This window comes from Mauremys reevesii, linkage group 8 (genome assembly GCF_016161935.1).
Source record: "Mauremys reevesii isolate NIE-2019 linkage group 8, ASM1616193v1, whole genome shotgun sequence".
Lineage (NCBI taxonomy): Eukaryota > Metazoa > Chordata > Testudines > Geoemydidae > Mauremys > Mauremys reevesii.
This window is the reverse complement of record NC_052630.1, coordinates 95,019,206-95,032,247: the sequence shown is the minus strand read 5'-3', so window position 1 is coordinate 95,032,247 and position 13,042 is coordinate 95,019,206. Positions and strand designations below refer to the sequence as shown.

The window sequence follows — 13,042 nt, the reverse complement described above, 5'->3', positions numbered from 1 at the left end:
GGTGGCAGGCAGGTTGCCTTTGGCGGCATGCCTGCGGAGGGGCCGCTGGTCCCGCGGCTTCGGTGGACCTCCCGCAAGTGTGGCACCGAATCCATGGGACCAGCTATAAGCCTATTCTTTTTTTGTGGCTGTTATCCTCTGATCCTTTAAATGCCCTGGGAGGAGAGATGGGGATATTTCCCTGACTCCAATTCTTCTCTCTGCTTTAGAGATCTGGAAAAAGGCAATCCTGCACCGGTTATCTTTCACCCACTATCTGGATATCCATTGGCTGTGCCTGTTTATCAAAAAAGATAGTTTAGAACAGGGGTCGGCAAGTTAGAGTCTTCATTTATTCACTCACTCTAATTTAAGGTTTCGCGTGCCAGTAATACATTTTAACATTTTAGTTCTCTTTCTATAAGTCTATAATATATAACTAAACTATTGTATGTAAAGTAAATAAGGTTTTTTAAATGTTTAAGAAGCTTCATTTAAAATTAAATTAAAATGCAGAGCCCCCCGGACCGGTGGCCAGGACCCAGGCAGTGTGAGTGCCACTGAAAATCAGCTTGCGTGCTGCCTTTGGCCATAGGTTGCCTACCCCTGGTTTAGAAGGTAGTAGCTGGGGAAACTGTGGTGGAGGGTGTGGTGGAAAGAGACGCATCTTCATCTGCCAATGAGTCAAAAGGAGGGATCTAGGCACGTGTGCAATCACTCTCTGGTTTGATTTTGTTTGGCTCCCCCACCCCCATCTCAGTCATTTCTATACCAGCTAACAAAGATGACTCCGGCAGTCATTTTGGGAATCCCAGTTTATCCAACATGACAGCAACTGCAGTCTGCTGGTATCTTTACCACCATGACATCTAGATTTGCTCTGAGCAGGATTGGACCATATGCTAAAAATGCCAGTACTCTGACTTCCTTCCAGCTCCTCCCGCCACTGCAGCTGCAACAGTGGGAAATTGTATGAAGAATTTGAGTGCAGACACAGCCAAAGGGCAATATCATCTCCTTCTATGCAAAACCACATGGAAGGGGGAAATCTGGTACCACAACTATGAGTCTTCGCTTGAGGGTATTTCACCCCTAAAAAGGAAGGATAAGGGGCAAGGGGCATAGCTTTCAGACTGCAAGAATCTATGGAGAGAATCCTAGTCCCATCTTTTCAGATTTTGGGCCATCCATGTGGACAGCATACTCCTTTGCGCGCTATCTGAGGTTCTCCTTCCCCTCCCCTCGATGCATGGCCAGTTCAGACGCGGTGCTGCCCCTACCGCCTCATCTCTGTTTGCGGTTGTGTACCCCTGCTGCCTTCAAGAACAGCAGAAGCTGGAGCTGGGGGGTAATTTTTCAAATGAATGTTTTTTTGTTGGAAAATGCCAGCAGAGAAGAACATTTCATTGGGAAGGTTTCTTGGGGCTAGGGTGTAATTTCTGGTTAAAACCAGATAAAGAAAGTCTAGAACGTGGGAGAGCCAGATTCAAACCCTGCCTCTGAAGCAGGGAGAGCACAACAATGGGTCTCCCACAATGTCCTAACCACTGGGCTATTGCAGGGGACTGGAAGGTCTTTTCTTTCTTTCTTTCTTTCTTGAAAAAGATTTTAAAAGGTCCTAGTTTCATTCCAATGTGGAATCAAAACAAATTTCAAAACCTCAACATTTTCCACAAAAGAGAATTATTTTTCCCAGCCAGCTCTAGTAGAAGCCATGGACTGCAAGTTAATGCTGCAATGAGCAGCACTAGAGGACACGATTCCACTGGTCACACTGAGTGACACAGGAGCATGTTGCCTAATGCTTCTTCCTACCACTACAGCCTATGCCTTCACAAAGCCCCAATGAAGATTTGTTTATGCAGCGTCCCCCACTTGCTTGGAAGTAAAATCCCTGCCCAAAAGGTCTGCAGCCACTTTACAGCCACCCTGTGCTCCCCTCTGAACCAGAGAACAGAAAAGAGATTTCTGATTTTGTGTTTCTGATAGCTACCCATGTTATTGCTGCCCTAGGTCTGCTGTCACCTGTTTCTCCTTTGTCAATTATTATTAAACATTTGTGTATATATACAGTGTTGTTGTGGCCATGTAGGTCCCAGGATATTACATAGACAAGGTAGGTGAAGTAATATCTTTTATTGGACCAGCTTCTGTTTGTGATAGAGACAAGTTTTTAAGCTACAAGGTACACAGAGCTCTTCAGATCTGGGAAAGGTACTCCTTGTAGTCAGCTGTGCGTCTGTCTAATTTGTGTATACAGCCCCATAGGCCTGCATAGAATTTAGCTATGGATATTTACCATCCCATAAACCTTTCCAGAAGTGTTTGAAGTAGTCATTATTCTTTGAATTAGGTCACTAATTAGGCAATCAAGGTCACTACTGGAAATGGTAAACATCATGGATTTAATGGCACACACTGTACCCAGTGTTGCAATAGCAATCTTTTAAAAAGCTATTTTCTATACATTTGATGCACTGAGTGGGAGTCCTGCATGCAAAATGATAGCGGGATTTCACCCTAATTAGTGTTTGGTAATGCAGTTTGGTGACTTGTAGGAAGTTTGATGAGTTTGATCTACCATTGAGAGAATAAGACCTAATTCTATCAATTTTAAGCTATTAGAAAACAGATACAACATTCCCTTTCAGGACACAGTTGTTCTAATTTTAACACCTGGATCCATGAATGACACTATAAAGATTCCATTTGTTAAAATATTAATATAAATATCTGCACATAAGGGGGAAAATAATTAGGCGGTTTTATCTCTTATGACAGAGGAAAAAGCTATTTTTTTTAAATTACTTACTTCACTTTAGATAGGCTTTGTAGGTTAGCTATAAGGAATCCACAGTTCACATGAAAGTGCAATGATAAAAAATGCAGATGCTGTGAAACATTTATAAAGAGAAAGTACAAGGGAATATGTAGTCTAGAATCTGAAATGACATTTTGGCATAGAACAGATCTCCCACAGGGCAGTTTTGAAACTTCTAGAAATTCTTAAAATGACATCTTTCAAAATGAACAATCATCAAATACACCTAAGTCATTACCTCAAAGTGCTTTACTGACAAGACAAACTGAGAACAGGCTAAAATTAACTACCCTGTTTTACAGCTTACAGACCTGATTCTGCAACCCTTACTCCTTCAAGGAATTCTTACTCATGTGAGTAGTCCCATAGACTTTAGCAAGACTACTTGCATGAGGAAGGTTGTACAGAAGAGTGATGGTAGTAGAGGACATTAAAAGTACTATGACTTTTGTATAAGCAAATGTTTATAAAGTGAAAGGAGTACTCCTACCTTAAAAATAGTGCCAGGTACAGAACTGGGATTGTGGACCAGTTGGGGTTCAGAGATGGGTGACAAAATGGTTAGAGATATGAAGACACATCATGAGAGGCTGAGGAGAAAATATTTCGACTATTCAGTTTAGGGAGGAGATGAATATGAGGAGACAATAAAAGGATAATAAATGGTATAAAACAGGGGAGTTAGCCACACCTATTCATCCTCTCTCAGAATGCAAGAACAAAAGGACATTCAGTGAAATTAAAAAGGCAACAAATTTAAAATTAATAAAAGGATTTTCACCATTGACCCCTGGAATTCATTGCCACAAGAAACCTCTGAGCCAAGAGCATAGAAAGATTAAAATAAAGGATGCACATTTGATATGAACAATGAGAACATGCACAGTGACAAGATTTTATTTTAAAGAAGGAATATAAACCCTCATGCTTCATGGCATAAGCAATCCACAGACTGATGGGAATTAAAATGTATGGCCATGTTATTCATAAATTGTTCAATATAGGCTTTCTTCTTTTGCCTGAATCAGCTGGTGCTGGCTACTGTCAGAGACAGGATACCCAACTGCTAAACTGGACCACTGCTCTGTCCTGATATTGTAATTCCTCTGCTCTTTAAAGCAGATAGATGTTTCTGCTTGTAACTTTTTTACCTACTACTGTTACAAGCAAAACTATGGTTGTTATTCACAAACAAAAAGTTTTTTAAATATAAAGTTAAAGGTGCTAAGTGCAAATAAAAAAAATGCCTACCATAACACACCACATCAGCATTGCCATAATAAGGAAATAATAAGTTAAGTTTACATAAATAATACTGACACCAATCTTAGGCCTAATTGGTGCATCCTGAGTGAGTGGACACTGTTAAATCAGTTGAAGGGTGTCCACACAAGGGAGCTGCAATGATTAACTAAATTGGTTTAGAACTGGTGCAGCTTATATGTGCAGTCAAAGCCTTAATTGACATAAATAGAAAATTCTCATTCCTCACAATGCAAACAACTTGTTGTGCACAGTCAGTTTCATTCTCCTGTACTCTTTGTTAGTCAGCATCCTCTGTTGTTGGGTAGGTCTTTCCCACCCAGTAGGGGAAGCAAAAAAACAAACAAACAACAAGCACATTAAGTTCTAAGCCCAATCTGTTCCCGCACAGATAACTAAGAAGGGAAAGAGCTGTATTGTGCTGAAACATAAACTGCAATTATAACTAAGACAAAGAAAGAGTAAGTGACTTTCCCAAGGGCAAGGAGCCAGTAGCAGAGGGAGACTTACCAGGGTAGCAGCACCACAGAAATAAATATAGAATTTTAGCACAGTACAAAAGACTATGGACACAAATAAACCCAGACTAGCAACATGGACCAAACAAAGTCACCAAAAAGGACAAAGTCAAATCAGAAACCTGCCTCCTGCATGCAGCCATCTAAAGCAAGAGCAAGCCACATTAGCAACTTGCTAAAAGGAAAATTGAAGCAACCTTACAGCTTGCTGGGGCACTCATTGTGTTATCACCTACAGCAGTGCGGGAAAATGCCTGACTGTATTACAGAACATGCATGGTGATTGCTGCCTTTTCTATGGGTTTTGGCTCTGGTGCATTGGACAAGTACCATATTCTGGCAATACCAATGGATCGCCTTTAATTGTCTGGAAGAGGTTTTAATTTGCTTTTGTAAAATAAAATAAAAATGATTTGCATTTAGAATTCTTCCATTGAAAGGGAGGCAGCTGACAAGCCCTAAACCCACCTTACTGAAATTATGTATTTTCAATCACATTGCTCTCTGCATCCCACTTAAAAAAAACAAAGGTTTAATTTCTCTTCCCAAAGGAGGACTGCAACCATATTTTAAATAAAATGCTCAACTTTATAATCTTAAAAATAAAAAGCTAATAATCCGGGTTCTTCCCTGATCCCTTTTTGCACATACTCTAATCTTTGCTTTTCTGTTCCATTCCTCTGTGCAGACCAATTGTTAAAATGTACAAGAATTCTGGAGCACTCAAGTGCAGTAATTCTATACATTGCAACATTTCATTTGCCTGCCAGATTAGAGCAGACATCTAGAGGGAAAGGATGGCACTGCACAAACCAAAATACAACTGACAGAGTTAATTTTAGGCACTCTACATCATCTACCTATTGTTTCTTGGAGATAAAAGTATCAACAACATTTCACAATCCACATCCTGAGTCACTTTTTTTATTTTATGAATGAAATTAAGAATGCAGAGTTCTGACTACATGTGATCTCACAGAACTTGCCACACTGGATACAACAACTGGGTCCATCAAGTCTGGTATTCCATCTTTTGCAGTGGACAATAGTCAGTGCTTCTGTATCATGGAAAATTTCCCAAAATCTGGGAATTTTTTAGGAAAATTTGGGAAATTAGGAATTTTCATTCAAAACCTAAATAATCCTGGGAAAATTTCATAAAAAGTAAAAGACTTTCCAAATCTCAAAAATCCTGGGAAGTTTTCATAAAAAGTAAAATATTTGCGCTTCTTTTAAATTTCCCTCAAAATGCGTTCTTCCATTGGTGAATATTTGTCACATGATTTTCATAATTAGGCTGTGCTGTTCTCCTATTGGTGGTGCTTCAACGTACTATATCATGACGGCACAAGTGAAGTGACAAGTGCGCACATACACTCACAGCAAACCAACCTCAGCAATAGCTGGCTGGCGGGTAATGAGGAAATGGTTATCAAATTTATTTTCTAGGTAAGGTTTCTTCTAATAATTAAATATATTGCAATATTTACTGATTATGATGGTTTCTTGATCAGTCATTAAATCTCTAAAATTTTGTCTTTCGTGCTTGCAGTTGCATAGAGAATGTGGACCAGAGCACTGTAATACTTTAGTGAAATTTGTGTAAAATACATTGTTTTCTATCATTTCAATCCTACTCCTCATGTGTTAATTTTATTTACTGTATAAGTAACAAATTTAAAATTGAAAAACATGTCTATACGTATAAAAATTATAATAAATGTGAAATATCTCAAACGAATAAGAATAATTTGGATATAATATATATTATTTAGTTGTTAAAAACACACATATTACGTTCCCTTGAGATTTTGAAATAAAAAAAACTTTATCTGGGAATTTTTCACCAGATTTGGGAAATTTTTAGTGCTAGGTTGGGAAAAGTTGGCATCATGATATAGAAGCACTGCTTGCAGCCACCGCAGTAATTACTGTGGTGACTGAGGTCCACACTACCCTCTGTCTGTGGGTGGTGTGCGTCGTCCCCATGAGTGCTTCCATAGATTGAAGAGGGGCAGTGTGTGTGCGTGTGTGTGGTGGGGGGGATGGGAGCCAGGTCTCTCAGCTCCACGCAGCTCCCTGCCGGGAGCCCAGCTAACCCCAGGCTCTCGGCTCCCCGCTGGGAATAGGGCCAGTCGCTGAGGCTTCTTGCCTCCTTGAGCAGGGAGCCAGGGGCATCTTGCCCAGATTTCTTGTTAATTTCATGGCTTCAGCATAGACCCCTGAAATTGACAAGACAACCAAAAGCTACTTTGCATCCACCTAACTGTGTGCTGTGGACCAGGCCTTAGTATTCTGATGTATAGCTTCTCAACTGGTGCGAAACTGTCACAGCTCCATTGAAGTTAATGGAGACAAGACAATTTACATCAGCTGAGGGTCTGTCCCAATGTTTATATATTTATTTATCTTGTTTGATTCTTTCAAACTTTTAGCATGAATTTAGGTTCCGAAATGTGCTTACCTAATAGCCCTGGAGCCCAAAGCAGTCTTGAGCAGGACAAGCTTTCCCTTCATTGCATCTCAACCCATTTTGACGTTGCTTTCAAGAGGAACAGGACTTTATTATTAATGTAAAAAAGAAACTATTTTGAATACTGAGCTATCTTCGGATGTGGTGTAAATCCTGAGTAACTCCACTAATTTCAATGATGTTATGCTGGGATTACATGGGTGTAACTCAGAACAGAATGTGACCCACCTCTGTCATAACTAGAATTCTGCTAGCTCAAAAACAGAACTAAGTACAGATGCAAGGCTTTGAGCTATATTAGTTTACATAGTTCTGTGTGGAACCGACACACCTACTGGGGGGGTAGGGGTGTGTGTGTGTGTGTGTGTGTGTGAGTGCATGTGTTCTACAGCCTTCGCTAAATAGCCCAGTTGGCTTTTAGCTCATGCTGAAGAGGCTTATGCATTAAGCTCCCCAGATCCCAGGTTCGATCCTGCTCACTGACATCCGCATTACATACGCACACTCCAAACATCTTCTCTGTTATTAATGGCTTACATGTAATAATTGTGATATTATTTCAGCTTCTGATGAAAGTACAATATTAATGGAAATGGAAAACTAAAATATAAAAAATTAAGACAGATTCATAAAATGTCCCGTAATACAGTTTTGCTTCACTTTCTGCAAGCAAAGAATTGAATGTGATCTCACAGAATTAGTTATTTGGAATGCTAAAGGTAATATTTGTGTTTTAGGAGCTAAGAAGAAGGACGTTCAGCTATAGATAGGGATTCTCTACATCAAGGACCTTTGTCACACTCCAGTGATAGCATTTTCCTAGGAATAGCATAATGGGAAAAGTCTCTAATTTGTTTAACTCTTATCTTTTGAAAATAAATGGAAAGAAAATCTCTCACGTTTCCCCATTTAGTGGGTTTCTTACATATACAGTGTTATTTTCACTGTCAAAGCTAGGATGCCAAATGAAGCAGCAGCAAAAGCAGAATCTCACATCTGTTATATAGGGATGGTGTGCAGATCACAGATTAGGAGGTTTCAGCTAGAATTAGTCCGACACTAAAGCCCCAGAAACTGGACTTCAGAATCTGAGCCTCCTTCTGAATTTGTTGCGGAGCCCATCCCTGTAATTGCCTGAACCAAAACCCGGACACAAACATACTCAGACTTTGTGGTGGGGAGTAGTTTGGCAACAGGATCCATATCTGAATTTTACCTCTTGGGATCATCTTCAACACTGAAGATGGCCAGAGCCATGACTGGATATTCTTCATAACTACCAGCCAAATAAACAGACATTTATGTGGCTTCCTCTCCAGCTTCATAGGAGTCATGCACCAAGTGCTTTCCCTGGGAACCCACACATGAAGAGAATTTCCAGTGCACGTATCAGCGGACCAGAGGTATCTGCTTGTTGAACCCCTTAGTAAAAGTAAAATGATCATCTCGGTCCTCATGCACACTCTTGTAAAAATGGACTAACATCATGGACTTTATCGGGGTCACTTAAAGTTTACACCAGCAAACATGGGAGCAGCATTTAGGCCATGGGTGCTGCTGTGCGTGGCTAACAGGGTCTATTTGACCTGTGGATTCAACTTTGGCCTCTTGAGCTTTAAAAAAACCTCCCCCACTTCTGTACAGTATCTTTTGCAATTAAATAAGAAGATGTGCCACATAAAACTGTTCAGAAGGGCTTCTGTGCTTTCCCCAGAAGCTTCTTTGCTTTATAAGCTCCCTTATTACAGAGCTATTAAAACCTTTAATGATTTAAATGGTACTGTAGATTTCAGGCAAATCATTTCCCTCCCGTACCTAGCCTGTTCTAGACCTACAGGCTACTCATGTAGAAGTTATAGGAATTCTTCAATAAATGTTTGATGGTATTCAATTTCATGTTTTTATTTTAGCTAGAAATTTCTCAGCAAATATTAAAGCTTTTGCAAAAAAAAAATCACCTACTAAGACCTAACTGATACTTATTTTAGCCACAGGCAATATTTTAAATATCCTTGGCTCTATAATCACATTAACTTTTAATACTATCAAGCTCAGCAAAATCATTTTTGCATCCTGTTTCTTCCTATTGGCCCTGGATGCCATCTGAATAGCAAAATGCAATTCCGTTTTTAGGATGATTATCCCATGAGATAAAGACATTTAAGAAGGAACACATTGCAAAAGCCACACTGGTAGAAAGTTCAGTGAGGTAAACATCTGACCCTTATGGGTAAACACCTCTTCTAATTTGATTCTATTTATAGGTCAGCGAGTTTTATTTTGAGACACAAGAGATTTACTAGGGAAATTCATTACTGCCACTCACTCCGATTTTCTTTCTCAATATAATTAAGTTTTGCTAATTGTCTATCATGATTAAAATCATTCCAATAACAACCTTGTTTCCTCTTTTGGCTGTGCGCCAAACTCTTAATAGCTCTTCTTTGAGGGCAGTTCATCCTGTACATTGCTTAACTTGTGAAATTTCTTATAGCCACACACTTGGGCTGAAATCCTGGCCCCGCTAAAGCCAGGGGGAGTTTTGCTGGTGACTTATTTGGGACCAAATTTTCACCCTGGGATTCTGCCAGGGGAAGACGGACATGCCCAAAAAAGTGACCAACGGTTGTATTTCAGATAGAAAGCAAAATTAAAAGACTGATCCAAATTCATTCTTATGGGTAGAACAAATGATTTCTTAGCGTAGAAAAAGATGATCTGTAGATGTTGGAATGAATTATTACTCTGGGGCTTTATTATCCTGTTGGCAATACAGAGCAGATGTAAGGACTGGAAAATCTGCTGGAATGTTGGCGGGAGCAGAGGGAAAGCGGAGAGGAGAATGCTTTTTATAGCATTCACTCCTGTTCTGCAGCTTCAGCCCTCTCAGTGGAAAACGAAAGGGAGGAATGGACGCAGGTGAGGGCAGGGAGTCAAAGGTAGCATGGCACTTGAGCGAAACATGGTGCCAGATGGAAGAGGGGTCCCAAGAGCAGTAAGTTCTTTGGGAAAGGACCTGTCTCTCTCATGTGTTTGCACAGGCGATACCATAATACAAACAAACAACAATGCACCGTGCTGAGTATTTAATAGTACGTTTTCCCCTATAATGGATTTTTTCCCTGTGGGAGCAGACAATTGGACCTTTTGTCATTATTCTTTTAAGTAAGGTTAAGGTCTTATCAAAGAATAAGTCTGTAGTAAAGTGGTTATCAAGGGGTTAAGTGGATTTCTCAGAGTACTATGGGTTGGAGCCATGCTCCACCCATCCCTTATTTTGTGTTTCAGTTAGTGTGCATTTCCCCCCAACTCTGTTTGTGCACAGTTGAATAAAGCAGCACTCCCAGTCTGCTGTACTTTAAGTAAAGAGTGTTTCTCTGTGCAGTGCCAGAGCCAGGTTTTAGAACCAAGGGGGTGATGGGTCATTGATGGTGCCACTTTCAATTATACCTATTGCCAGCAGTGGATGCAACCTCCCTAGTCAATGGGTGTGTCTCAGTTCAGGGCACCAGCACCTGTATTTCCCCTCTGTGATCCAGCAAGGGCTCTAGGCTCCTTAGGCATCACCTCTTTGGGGCAGAAACCCACATCTCTCCCCCTCCTGACCTGGGTTTCGCTAGACTTCACAGTTCCCTGCCTACACTGTGAGTTTCCTCAGGCTAAACAGGGCTGCATCTGTGCTTTGCTTTCTCTTCAAAGGCTACGAACAGGTTAATTGTCCACAGTTATAAGTTACCACACAGCTCTTTCTTAGCAAGCACATTTACTCTTAAGGTGAAAGCATTACAGAGAAAACATATTTAAACATTAAAAGAGCCTACACACATGCTAAAAAAATTACCAGATATCACACCAAAATCCAACCAGGGCTCTGGCAGTCCTTCAAACTTTCTGCAATGATTGGGCCTGCCCCCATGGACAGAAAGTTCTGTCCACTTTCTGGATCAGTTTAAACTAATGCTATTTATTCAAAAGTCCTTTCTTTGTTTGTTGGTCTCCAGAGAATCCAGTTTCCACCAGCATATGTGAGGATGTGTGAGAGATTCCCAAACCTGAGACATTCTTTTTAGATGACAAATCTGAGGAACTGTCCTAGATTGAGGTGTCATTAGAGGAGGTTTTGGAACAAATTGATATACTAAACAGTAATAAGTCACAGGACGAGATGGTTTTCTCTCAAGAGTTCTGAAGGAACTCAAATGTGAAAGTGCAGAACTACTAACTATAGTCTGTAACCTATCATTTTAATCAGCTTCTGTACCAAATGACTGGAGGATAGCTAATGTGATGCTAATTTTTTAAAAAGGCTCCAAAGGTGTTCAGCAATTACAGGCTGGTAAGCCTGGCTTCAGTACCAGGAAAACTGGTTGAAACGACAGTCAAGAACAATATTGTCAGACACATAGATGAACATAATTTGTTGGGGAAGAGCCAACATGGTTTTTGTAAAGGGAAATCATGCCTCACCAATCTGCTAGAATTCTTGGAGGCGGTCAACAAGCATGTGGACAAGGGGGATCCAGTGGATATAGTGTACTTAGATTTTCAGAAAGCCTTTGACAAGGACCCTCACCAAAGGCTGTTAAGCAAAGTAAGCTGGCCTGGGATAAGAGGGAAGATCCTCTCATGGATTGGTAATAAGATAGGAAACAAAGAGTAGGAATGAATGGCCAGTTTTCAGAATGGAGAGAGGTAAACAGTGGTGTCCCCCAGGGTCTGTACTGGGATCAGTCCTATTCAACGTATTAATAAATGATCTGGGAAAATGGGTAAACAGTGAGGTGGCAAAATTTGCAGATGATACAAAACTAGTCAAGATAGTTAAGTCCCAGGCAAACTGTGAAGAGCTACAAAAGGATCTCTCAAAATTGGGTGACTGGGCAACAAAATGGCAGATGAAATTCAATGTTGATAAATGCAAAGTAATGCACAGTGGAAAATATAATCCCAATTATACATATTGTGGAAAAGTTCCTCCTCTCCTCTAGTAGGTCCTGCGCTTATTGGCGGATTTCCTCCCCTCAGTGGTCTTCCCCTTGGATGAAACCCACAGTCTGGATCACCTCCTCCTATGTCTGATTAGGAGTAGCGAGGCTTGGGGGGAACCCGGGCCCGCCCTCTACTCCGGGTTCCAGCCCAGGGTTTTGTGAATTGCAGCAGTCTCTATAGTGCTACTTGTAACTGCTGCATGACCGCTACAGCTCCCTGGGCTACTTCCCCATAGCCTCCTTCAAACATCTTTCTTATCCTCACCATAGGATCCTCCTGGTGTCTGATACTGCTTGATTGTATGGTGTTTCCTCAATCCTCCAGTAGTACCCCCTCTCAGTTCTTAGTTCCTTGTGTCTCTGGCTCCCAGCTCCTCATACACCCATCCTTCCTCTGGCTCCTCCCCCTTGACTGGAGTGAGCTCCCCTTTTTATACCAGGTGCCCTGATTAGCCTGCCCTGATTGGCTGCAGGTGCTCCAATCAATGTAGCTCTCTCCGGTTCCTTCTAGAAAGTGCTTAATTGGCCCCAGGTGCCTTAATTACCCTGGACCAACTGCCATTTTGGTTCCCATGGTACTAGGGATTTGCTTAGCCTGGGGCTAACATACCTGTTCCTGAGTACTTTCCTGTAGCCATCCGGCCTTGCTCCATCACAATATAAAATGATGGGGTCTAAATTAGCTGTTACCACTGAAGAAAGATCTTGGAATCATTGTGGATAGTTCTCTGAAAACATCCACTCAATGACAGCGGCAGTCAAAAAAGCAAACAGAATGTTGGGAATCATTAAGAAAGGGATAGATAATAAGACAGAAAATTTCATATTGCCTCTATATGAATCCATGATACGCCCATATCCTGAATACTGCATACAGATGTGGTCGCCCCATCTCAAAAAAGATATATTGGAATTGGAAAAGTTTCAGAAAAGGGCAACAACAATTATTAGGAGTATGGAACGGTTTCCATATGAGGAAAGATTAATAAAACTGGGACTT

General features: G+C 40.8%; 1 protein-coding gene across 14 annotated transcripts in view; it reads right to left on the bottom strand.

Annotated features, from left to right (window-relative positions):
• DAB1 (DAB adaptor protein 1) overlaps positions 1–13,042 on the bottom strand; it is a 684,943-nt gene that overhangs the window by 269,084 nt on the left and 402,817 nt on the right. The window contains exon 3 of one of the 14 annotated variants that reach the window (XM_039485615.1): positions 3,291–3,390. The exons of the other annotated variants lie outside the window; for them this stretch is intronic. The gene's annotated coding sequence lies outside the window, so the exon portion shown is untranslated. The remainder of the gene's footprint in view (positions 1–3,290; positions 3,391–13,042) is intronic. 14 annotated transcript variants of the gene reach the window in all.